The sequence below is a fragment of the Silurus aristotelis genome (assembly GCF_946808225.1).
Source record: "Silurus aristotelis genome assembly, chromosome: 3".
In the NCBI taxonomy this organism is placed as follows: Eukaryota; Metazoa; Chordata; class Actinopteri; order Siluriformes; family Siluridae; genus Silurus; species Silurus aristotelis.
The window spans coordinates 19,120,448-19,130,878 of NC_139576.1; the positions used below are offsets into that span (position 1 = coordinate 19,120,448).

The following is a 10,431-nucleotide window of genomic DNA, read 5'->3' on the forward strand; positions in this document are numbered from 1 at the left end:
TTACTTTTTTACAAAAATATATATCAAGTGAATTTAGCTGAGGCTACATTTACTAGATTACTAGATCTCCGGGCTTTGAGAAATGGCATTGTGTGTCTTTGCTATTTCCTGAAAAGCACAGATGTGTTCAAGTTTGGCCATTTCAAAATAGGCAAAAATGCTGTCAGCTGTAAATATGATCCATGAACAGTAAATCCATTGCTAAGTAGAGAACAGAACACAATGGTTCCACTACAGCATCCATCTCAAAAGGGAAATTAGAAGACTTTTACACATTCAGTATAGGGTTCTCTAGTCAGTCAAACTGTACTCTGAGAGATTGGTATTGTTAATCATGATAACACTGTTCCTAACACCAACACTTTGGTAGCAGAGCTGCCTTTGGCTATGACATTCATGTTCATAGACACAGTTATTAATTAAAAAAAATAGTTATTTTCAGTGGTTTATTTTTTTATTATTCTTTAAGGACTTGTACATTATATTATCTTTTAAAGCCAGTCTCTGAGCAGTAGCAATGCTAACCCAATAATATTGTCTTTTGGCATGATTTTTAATGCATGTTGTAATGAGTTAGTAATTTTTTCCATCTCGCACCTGTCTATAGGTGAGAAGGGTAAATGAATAAAATGGGGCATACTGAGAAAATCTGAGAAGAAGCAGCATGTGTGCTTTGCTCTGAAATGTTTACAGTGTGCGTAAAGGGGATCCTGGGAGGCTGCTATTTATAGCACTTATTTCATCATTCCTCTGCACACAGCAGTGAGCTGCGGTCTGCATTCTAATGACTGGGGCATGGAGCATCCCACTGCTCTTTCAGAGAGCAAAAACGATCCGGAGAAAGCAAAAATTATCCTTCTTGTACTTGCTGCAAACAATTTAAAGGATATAAAAGATATATTTTGTCAGGCTTTCTTTCTTTCCATGCAAAGACATTTGGCAGGATTATTAAAACATCTATAATAATGATTGTTATACACAGAACTATATCTACAGTTTTGCTAAATACTTTGCCTGAGTTTCAGTTGTATAAAATTGGAAGTTCTGTATGCATGCAACAAAGGCATTCCTTGCTGCCAAACTGAAGTGTCTTTTGAAACTAAGCACTGTGCATGCAGACACAGTTTCTCTAACAGTGTTTCTCCTAAGGTTGTCATAACAGATGGGGTAAGATTATTATCAAACACTATGTGCGTTTGCTTTCTCTCAAAATTTTCCATGCCATATATATATTGCATCAGATATCATTTATTGTTTTTGGTGGATGAATATTTCGGTGATCGATTTTTTATTCCCACCGTTTTGGTTTATCTTTCTGAATACAGTATTTAACTTCTGTACCAGTTCAGTTTGATATATTGACAAATGAAACCTATGTTATGTTTGGCTATGTGGTCAAAAGTGAGCTGCTCTATACTTCAGATTGTAAACTACAACAAAGACATAGAGCAGTATTCATAACCTGGATTTTTAAGTGTGTTCTTAACACTTCTTAATCCACACCCTTGAGGCATTCATCAGGGACAGTCGTCCATCATGCAGATGAGATTGATTGGTCAGATAAGAGACTCCAAGAAAGGCTATTCTGATTAGCATTGAAGCATACTAGATGCAGTCTGGTGCTTGGGAATACAAATATGTGTTCCATTTTACTATGCTGTTACCTCAGTTAGCAGGTTCCCAAAGTCATCAAGGTATCATACTAATGTAATTAATATCTTTCTTCTTTGTATTGAAAGATTATTTCCTTTGTATTATAACTGACAGTTTCAGGGCTAGTGCCTGTGGTACTGCTTAGTATAAGAGACGAGGTTGTTCTTTACCAGTAGTACTTGAATTGGATTCTGCCTCACTTGCAAAGTGCTTTGGAAACAAGTGATTAATTAGTTTTTGGTCAAACACTGATGCATTTAGCCAGATCATTGGAAATTTTTGCTTGAACTCTTTCAAATACAATGCTAAACTTAAGTCAATATGTTACCTTTTAGATATGGTTTGTTGACCATAATGCAGTGCAGTGAAATGGCTGGCTCTCACCAACTGCCTGGGGATGAGAGCAGTAATATATTGCCATGCATTCACTGCCAACCATGATAGGTGGCACAAATGGAGCATTTTAATTAAAAACTGCTGAGACACAGATATCCGAAGGGAGGCGAGCATGCCAGCACTCCAAGGTTTCCTTACCCAAATGTACCACTTCCTCAGAGGAAAACTGATAAAGTAATTTTGATTATGCAGGCAGAGAAAGTTCTTGAATAATTTATTGCAACTACTACTGTGATTGACGCTTGCTCACAGCTTATACACCATATGCAGAATTTTTCTGGTTGGGTATTATTTGCATTGTAGAACTGTACTCTCATCCTTTTTGGAAACAATTTAGTCACATGAATAAATAAATTTACTGCTACCTAAATTTGTAGCTACAATCGGACTGCTAAATGTTGACAACATTTTTTTTATTATATATTTTGAAGAAGGTGATTACAGAAGAAGCTCTTTAAACAATTATTTTTTTATTTTTTCATTTTATAATTATTTTTAAAATCATTATAAGTTGCATTTTGCTACATAAATTGTTTTATATATTGCATAAATTGTTTTATATATTGTTTTATACAGTATATTGCTTATATAATGCTCAACAATTGTCAACTTACATGTAAATGTAAATTCCTGCTTTTTAGTTCGAAATTGCACACTAGATGCTGCTATATTATAATGTGTTAGGTTAAATTCTATGTTTACTGGCAAACTAATGGAAGCGTATTTTTTAACCGAGAAGCAGAAAGTATTGGTGGCCATTAAGATGTTTGCTTAGATCCCTGCCTCCAATCACTCTGCTCACAATTTCCTGAGAGATTTCCATTGCCATGGTGACAGCAAGCTGCTGATGTCATCCAGACCAGGTTGTTGGGGTTGAGTGATGATGTGCTGCATTGCATCCCCATTTTCCCCTCTGTTTATTTTCTCGAGGAAACCTGAACACCAGGCTTAATCAGGAAGGGCTTAATCAATCCTATTGGGGAATGCGTCCTTCTTCATTTTCTGCTGTATACATAAAATTATGTTAATATGATGGTATGAGAAATATTTGGTAGCATTCTTGGCTCTTACGAATATTAGGCAATGCCCAACAGGCAGACATGATATAGGATTACATAGACAATAGACAACATGTAGTAAGAAATGAGCTTTGGGCTCCACAAAGAGGGATACAAATAATTACCACATGTAATAATCACATTTTCATTTAGCATATTTGTGTCTGAAAACTCGTGAAGTTATTTCTTCCTATTACTCTATCCAGATGATAATATTTCATTCATAATGATTTCTGGAAGTATAGTCTTGAACACTTAGTCTTGATCATAGCTGCTGAAATGAGAAGAAAGGTCACGGTGTGCATTTACATCAGTGCAGCTGGAAAGTACAGAATCTTAATCTGTTAAGGAAATAAAAAGAAATATTTTATATTTTCAAAGCGAAATTTCTAGCAGTTTCTTGAACAAATGGAAAGATTTAAAATGCACAACAAATAAACTACAGTGTATAGGCTTGTGATGATTAATAGGAAATGGCCATGTTATCCTTTCACAAGGGGCATTAACACACCCAGGGGAACCTCTCTCACAGTTTCAAAGCTATTCCTGCATCCTGATTCTCAAATTTTGCCAGCTAATTATTTTCACAGTAGCTGATAACCACCTGTCAGTGGTGAGTGTACTGATTAGTTGCCACTGATTATGGCCCTATACACTTCTCAGACACACTAAAAAAATATTTTTCTCTAAAGTCTGTCCTAAAGACTGGCTGGAGTTATTCCTCGGTTCCTCCACTGTTATCTTATTATTCTCCACAAGGTTTAGCTGAAGGATTATAACAAGAGATTTTACCCTCTGGACATTCTCTCAAGGATGATTCACTTTACCAGCTAGGTTGCAACGTTTGTCTGTCTTCTGTCCTCTCAAAATGAAATCAGTCACCAGAGAGACATTGCATGAACACTAAAATGAATATGCTAGCAACTTTTTATAAGAAGATTCAGTTTTGGATAAACAATAGCCACACTAGTCTGACATGATTCATCCAGTTTAGTTTTTAAAAACAAATAACACTGAGGCAAGTTTTTACTCAGATATGTATTGTTTTGCTGGTCCTCAAGCATGTAATTCCAATAATAAACAATTACAAAGGCTTGAACATGTTTGAGTGAAGTAAAAATGTTCCTATCTGATATCAAGGGTGGGATGTACAATACAATGCCAAATGTATTTTATGGAGATAAATTATGTGGTTAAATGAGTGTATTGCACATTGTAATACCTTGAACTGTAGGAAGAACACTGACCCACTGATCAACATGTATGCCAAAATGTTGACATGTAAAACCAGCACCAGTGGTATCACACTGAATTTTTTTTAACAATTAAATTTTATTAGCAAGTGAATAAACAACAATGTATCAGTAATATTTATTACTTCTTTACCATCAATATAAAAAACCCCAACAGAATTACATTTTATAATATTCATTCTCTATCTCTATATTTACTAAATATATAACTAATATAACTATCCTAATTAGACATATATTTCTGCATGCAAACAAAACAAGAATTATTTTGCTTAAATATAGACTGACTGTTCTATACTGGCCATGTTGCCCATCCTTCATTATCAATATTTAGTCTTCAGTGCTCCCTAAAGAGTTGAAGGATGATTTGGGTAAAAAAGTGAATAGTTATAACCGGCTATAATAGGCCACAATGTTACAAACACACCCTGTTACACAGAGTGCTGATGTAAAGCATGCCATTTGTCATATATAGACATACTGTTGTAGTAGATGTTTAGAATTTGGTTATATTGCTATTATGCTATTATATTGTCAAATGACAATCACAGTTTGGACTGGATAAATATAGTGTAAATCCAGAGCTGCATCTTAGTAAAGTGCTTGAATGAAAGGGTTTATTTTTTATGCACAAAGAGACTAGTAAGACTAGGAAGAGTTCTAATGATGACATCAGAGGAAATACTGGAGTAAGAGTAGGCGGCCTGCAGAGGAAATGAGAGCTGTGTAAATCCGCAAATGTGCACAACTGTGGTGGTGGCAAAAAAGATGAACCAGATATTTGAACCTTTTGTTATTTTCTTACAAGTACAGGAAGTTTTATTTTGCCTCAGACTGGCAAACTTCAACTCAGATTTCAACTAATGACTGGGTTACTTAAAGCATCTCAAGACCTCAGTAAAAAAAAATAAAAAAAATTAAAACACCTGGATGAATTTCTGAATTCAACCATTATAAATTGCATGTAGAACATGGACTTTTTTTTAACATCCTTTTTTTTTTTTTGTTAGAAGGCAAACGTGTGTGAAAAGAGTTGCAGCAAGATTATCACCTTTGTTTTTGTGTGGGTGTAAGCACACAGCACATACAGGATGGGTGCACGTTCACGAGCATAAAGTCAGGCAGAAAAAGCTGCGTGACATTTTAGGCTACACAATATAAGTACATTCTGCTCACTGAAATATAACTGACAACCCACACACAGTAGCACTAAAATTCACAAGAACTTTACTTTAAAGCGCAGCCATGTGGTCATGTGTTTACTTTTGAAAAATTTTATAGCATTAACTTGTCTACTGGTATCTACAATGATATGTATGCAGTATAATATATATAAAACTAAGGGAATGTAGAAGTAAGATAATTATATCCTAAAAACATTACTTATTACACAGCATTCAATGAAAAAAGTTTATAAAACATACCTTTGAATAATTATAACTCCCGATAAGATTACATAATACATAGTTTCAGACAGTAACACATTTTATTCATTTCAGTCTCACTCATCCTTTTTATCATTTTTTATCATAATCATTTAACAGTATTTAAGTCCTTCTGGAATGACCCTAACTGTAGAGAATATGTATCTGATTAGTGAAATGTAATAGTATTGCTGTCTGGCCTCTCCAGCATATGCTGCTTTTAACATGTCTATGTTTTAATTTACAGTGTAGAAGGAAATAAAGAAAAGAATGTCTTAATTTTTGTTTAGGAAATTACGCTCTTTCTTGTTCCTTCATAGAAGACATTTCATCTTTTGTTGAATCAGACTTTTTTTGTAGAGCAGTTTTTTAAATATGTTGCATGGAGAGTCCATAAATATAGATGATTACACTGAAGAAGAACAAAATCATTCACCTTGGGTGTCACAGTGACCATTAGCACTGGCTATTTATAGCTGGTGTAAGAACTAATATGCTGCGTCCACATACAGTATAATGCACCATAAATCTTATCCAAGTCGCCCAGAATCTTGCTTATATTGGATAGCTCTATAAAAAAAAAATAAAAAGTGATTTTTGTGAATGGATAGCTATGCCTGTGTTTTTCCACCTAGTAGCAGTGACAACCAGAGGTCTAAAAATATTTAATAAATAAATAAATAAATATAACTCATAATTTTGAGTAATCTCTTTTTCAGAGATGCCTTTATATTGATTTTTAAGAAAATTGATTTAAAAAGAGGTTATATTTAGTCTCCAATTTATTGCAACAGGTTTATGTAAATGTAAGTGAATTTCTAGCTGTGCTAAATCACAATGTGGATGCTAAACTGAATCTATTTGCAAGCAGCACCATGTATTGTGCAAGGTTCTGCATATTTATTAAGGCAACATTGCAAAACAAGGTGTGATAGTTTGCTCTCGTCAAAGTCTAACTTCTCCATTTCCAAACCTCAATCGTGGCCATATTGTTATCTTATTATAATGTTATGTAAATGACAGTTTATAATTACAGAAAATAAACCAGTTAGATTAAAGCATATACTAAATAGACAGAAATAAAGCTTTAAGGAACAACATCAAATCTTTCCGTCTTTCAGTCATTGGGAGTTCAAATCATGACAATGCCAGTCTGTGAGTCTAAAAGAGCAAATTGAGAATTGTGCTCTCTGTTTCGAAGTAAATCTTGCCTTATTTTCTCCACTGTTGATCATGTTTTGCTTACCGATACTGGGTGTCTGTGAGCTCAAGCATGCAGAAAAGGGCAGTTTGAGGCTTGCTCTGAGTTCAGCTAACCTTTGACATAATAAAGCATGAGCAGCAGTTCAAAAAGATACAGTGTCTTGCTTCATATGTTTCAGACAACTGTATGTGTTAGCTTCCATTTACTATCTATGATTGGACTTGTATCCGGTGGAAAACCAGATAGTGGGTGTGAATTAGAAATGAACAATAGAGTAAAATTCCTCTTAAAAAATCTAAAAGTTTAACACTGTCAATTTTGCATTGTAGCACCTTAGTCCTTAGTAGTAATTATATTTTTTTTCACACAGTAGTAGACAGCACAACTCAGGTAGACAAGCACCATGGCTTTTTATTTATCTTTCATAATACAGGCTTGGCATAATGTTGACTCTTTTTCCAGTTGCCAATAATGAAAATAAGAGCACTACAGGACATGAATGCAAATGCTTTGTTGGTGTGAAGCAGAGCTTTTACTCATACACAGCAAAGGGAAAAGTCCCAGAGAAACACAAAAAAAGAGGGCGGGAGAGAGAGAGATCGAGGTAGCGGTAGAAATAGTGTTTTCTTTTATCATGGTTTTAATTTATGTCATATCATTGCAGTGCAGGGATGTTTTGCTGTGACTAGTTTGTTCCTGCGATAGCAAAGAGGTGGGGCTGAAGCAATGCATTGTGTCTTGTTTCACCTTTGGCCAGCCTTTGAATGTAATGTTTTGCATCTAATTTCACATCTACTATACAGTAGAAAGTATACTGAGTTAAGTTCTAATCAAAGTCACTAGCAGCTCAAGTTTATTAGCAGCTTTTTCGCCAAATATTAAAAGATGAAATAAGGGGGAAAAAAAAACAAATAGAGATATGTGAAGAAAAGCTCAAACAAATCTAAGATAGATTCACAGAGTCTGCTTTTGAACATAGAGAAATAGAGGAGTAGAACATGATATATTTTTGTCCATTTGTCTGCTCTGTTTATTAAATAATGAAATGCTAGTTTTAACCCCTAAATGTGTATACATATATATATGTATATATTTGCAAAGGGACATTTAAAAAATAGTTTTAACTTCAACGTTAATTTGTTGTTTTGTTGCAATGAAAAACATTTTTAACCATATTTCTTTTTTTGTGTCCTAGTTTGCTGATTGCGAGCAAATTCACACATGACCACACATGTCAATAATTAAGCTAACAGTAGCAAATTAGTTTTTTACAGTAGACATAATTAAAACTAGGGAAAGTGAAAACTTCTTTGTGTTTTCTTGGGTGGGGTGATCAAATATTTTTATGTCGCAGAGATGTTACAGCCAGTCTGTAAAGTCATTCATTCTGAAAACACAATGATACTCACTACAACTAAAAAATCTCATAACATGGAAATGCTCTGATATGTACCACTTTTTGAAATAATCTCTGCTACCCCTAACCCCAAAATCAATTATACATATTATCTAAAGATGTAATTCAACTAAGTAATTTGCTTTCTGTAAATATAAAATAGAAGAAAAGAAAAAATAGAAAAATCAGAAAATAATTCTAGTCATTAAGTTTTCAGGATGTGACATGTTTGTCCTTTTTATTTTTCATGCAAATACATGAGAACACAAATAATTTTACGTGCTCAAGATTATAAGGCTGATGTAAGAAATATGTTGAAACTGAGCGTATGGCAATGAGGCATGGCCTGTGATGTTTGGGCTGGTTCACAGTGGTTGCGCTGGCCCTATTAGACTGACACACTGATGTTGCACTGTCGATGTAGTGGGGGGTGGAAACAAGCGAGAGAGCACAAGCGGGAGAGAGAGAGCGCGCGAGAGAGAGAGAGAGAGAGAGAGAGAGAGAGAGAGAGAGAGAGAGAGGGAGAGCAGTCATCTCTGTGTAAACAGGCTGTCAGAAAAGAAAGTGCAGAGACATTTCTGCACACTGCAGACGACAGGAGAACGCTGCATAGAAACAGCAGACGGATAATCACGAGAGGAGAGATGTTTAATTAATTCATGCTGGAAGGAGAAGATGTTGCCACTGAGTAAAAAGGCTCAAGTGCTGTGCATACTCTGTGCCTGTAGCTTTTTGCTCGTGCCTGCATGCCAGAAAGAGGGTCTGTGCTCTGACCATTAGAGAACCTCACGATATCATCACCTGAATTGCCAGAGGTAGGATGTGATGTTTTTTCTGCTATAATCTCTTTCTTGTTCTCTGTTAGCCTACTTTTGTTGTTCTTTTATTTCTGTGCTAATATATGATGACTGACATGCTTGTGACCCTTTATCTCTTGGGATTACACATGCGCTTAATTTACTTTAGACGAGGAACTGATTGTCGTGTTTAATTTCGGATCTCATTAGGCTGATTCCATGTTTTGTTTTGTTTTTAAAGTGTATACAAATGGCATGTTTACGTGTCTTTCATGCACACCTAATGCATATTCATATTGTAACATTTTGGCTTTGTTTACCCTCATAATAATAATGTATGCAGCTCGACTGAATATCGTATATTATATGACTATCTTTGTAAGTAAAATTGTATATGTAGTAGATTGTTAGGCTGGGGAACATGATTACTACCATATTATGTTACTGGTTGTGGTTTATGTAGCCTTGTGTCTGGGAAAAAAAAATCAGACCTCTGTGTGTACATGTAACCTGCTATACAGCCTTTTACCAAGAAGATCAATACCATAATAGCAAATTGTATCAAGCCTGTGGGATGGATTTTGGTTGTATTGAGCTAAATACACTGCCCAACCATTTTGCTTTGGGTTTTTTGCACTTTGTGCACTGCAACATTGACTACCAGTCTGTCTTGTTTCTAATCAAATACTTCTGTAGAGCTAATATGTACATTCCCAACATGTGGAGAATGTAGTCGATAGCAACCTTGTATGTTTAGATATGGTCCAAGAGAAATCTCAATCACATTGCTTAATTACAGATTATTGTGTAAACATTTGTAATTCTGGTTCTTCGGGTCTTGTAAAAATCTATGACAGTTATCACTCTCATTATGTGTGTGAATGTGTGAGTATAAATAAGGACAATAAGAAAGTGTTTTGGGTGAAGCATATCCTGTGGATCACTACTAAATATGTTACACATATAATAAGTAGAAGCAGTCATAAGTATAATAATACTTATTAGAGCTAAAATTCCTAGCAATAAGAAAATTTAAACATTGCTTTTCAAATAAGTTGGTTTCGGTTTGCTGCAATTGGTATGTATTTATTCCACTACGTGTGGACGCATGTATTCATATATTTATTTATATTATATGCACTGCATTGTCAGAGAGTGCACTGTGACATTCACCATCTCATTTTACACCTACTTAATGACTTCCATTAACAGACACTGACTTTGCAGAGGGCAGCAGGTTAAAGAGAAAT

The 10,431-nt window shown here is 34.8% G+C and overlaps 1 protein-coding gene across 5 annotated transcripts in view; it reads left to right on the forward strand.

The window, feature by feature from the left end:
- dgkg (diacylglycerol kinase, gamma) overlaps positions 1 to 10,431 on the forward strand; it is an 86,531-nt gene that overhangs the window by 1,986 nt on the left and 74,114 nt on the right. For 2 of the 5 annotated variants that reach the window (XM_083538140.1, XM_083538139.1), the window contains exon 1: positions 8,845 to 9,199. The exons of 1 other annotated variant lie outside the window; for it this stretch is intronic. The gene's annotated coding sequence lies outside the window, so the exon portion shown is untranslated. Of the gene's footprint in view, positions 1 to 8,843; positions 9,200 to 10,431 lie in introns of those variants that run through there. 2 more of the 5 variants (XM_083538137.1, XM_083538141.1) reach the window with 2 other exon arrangements.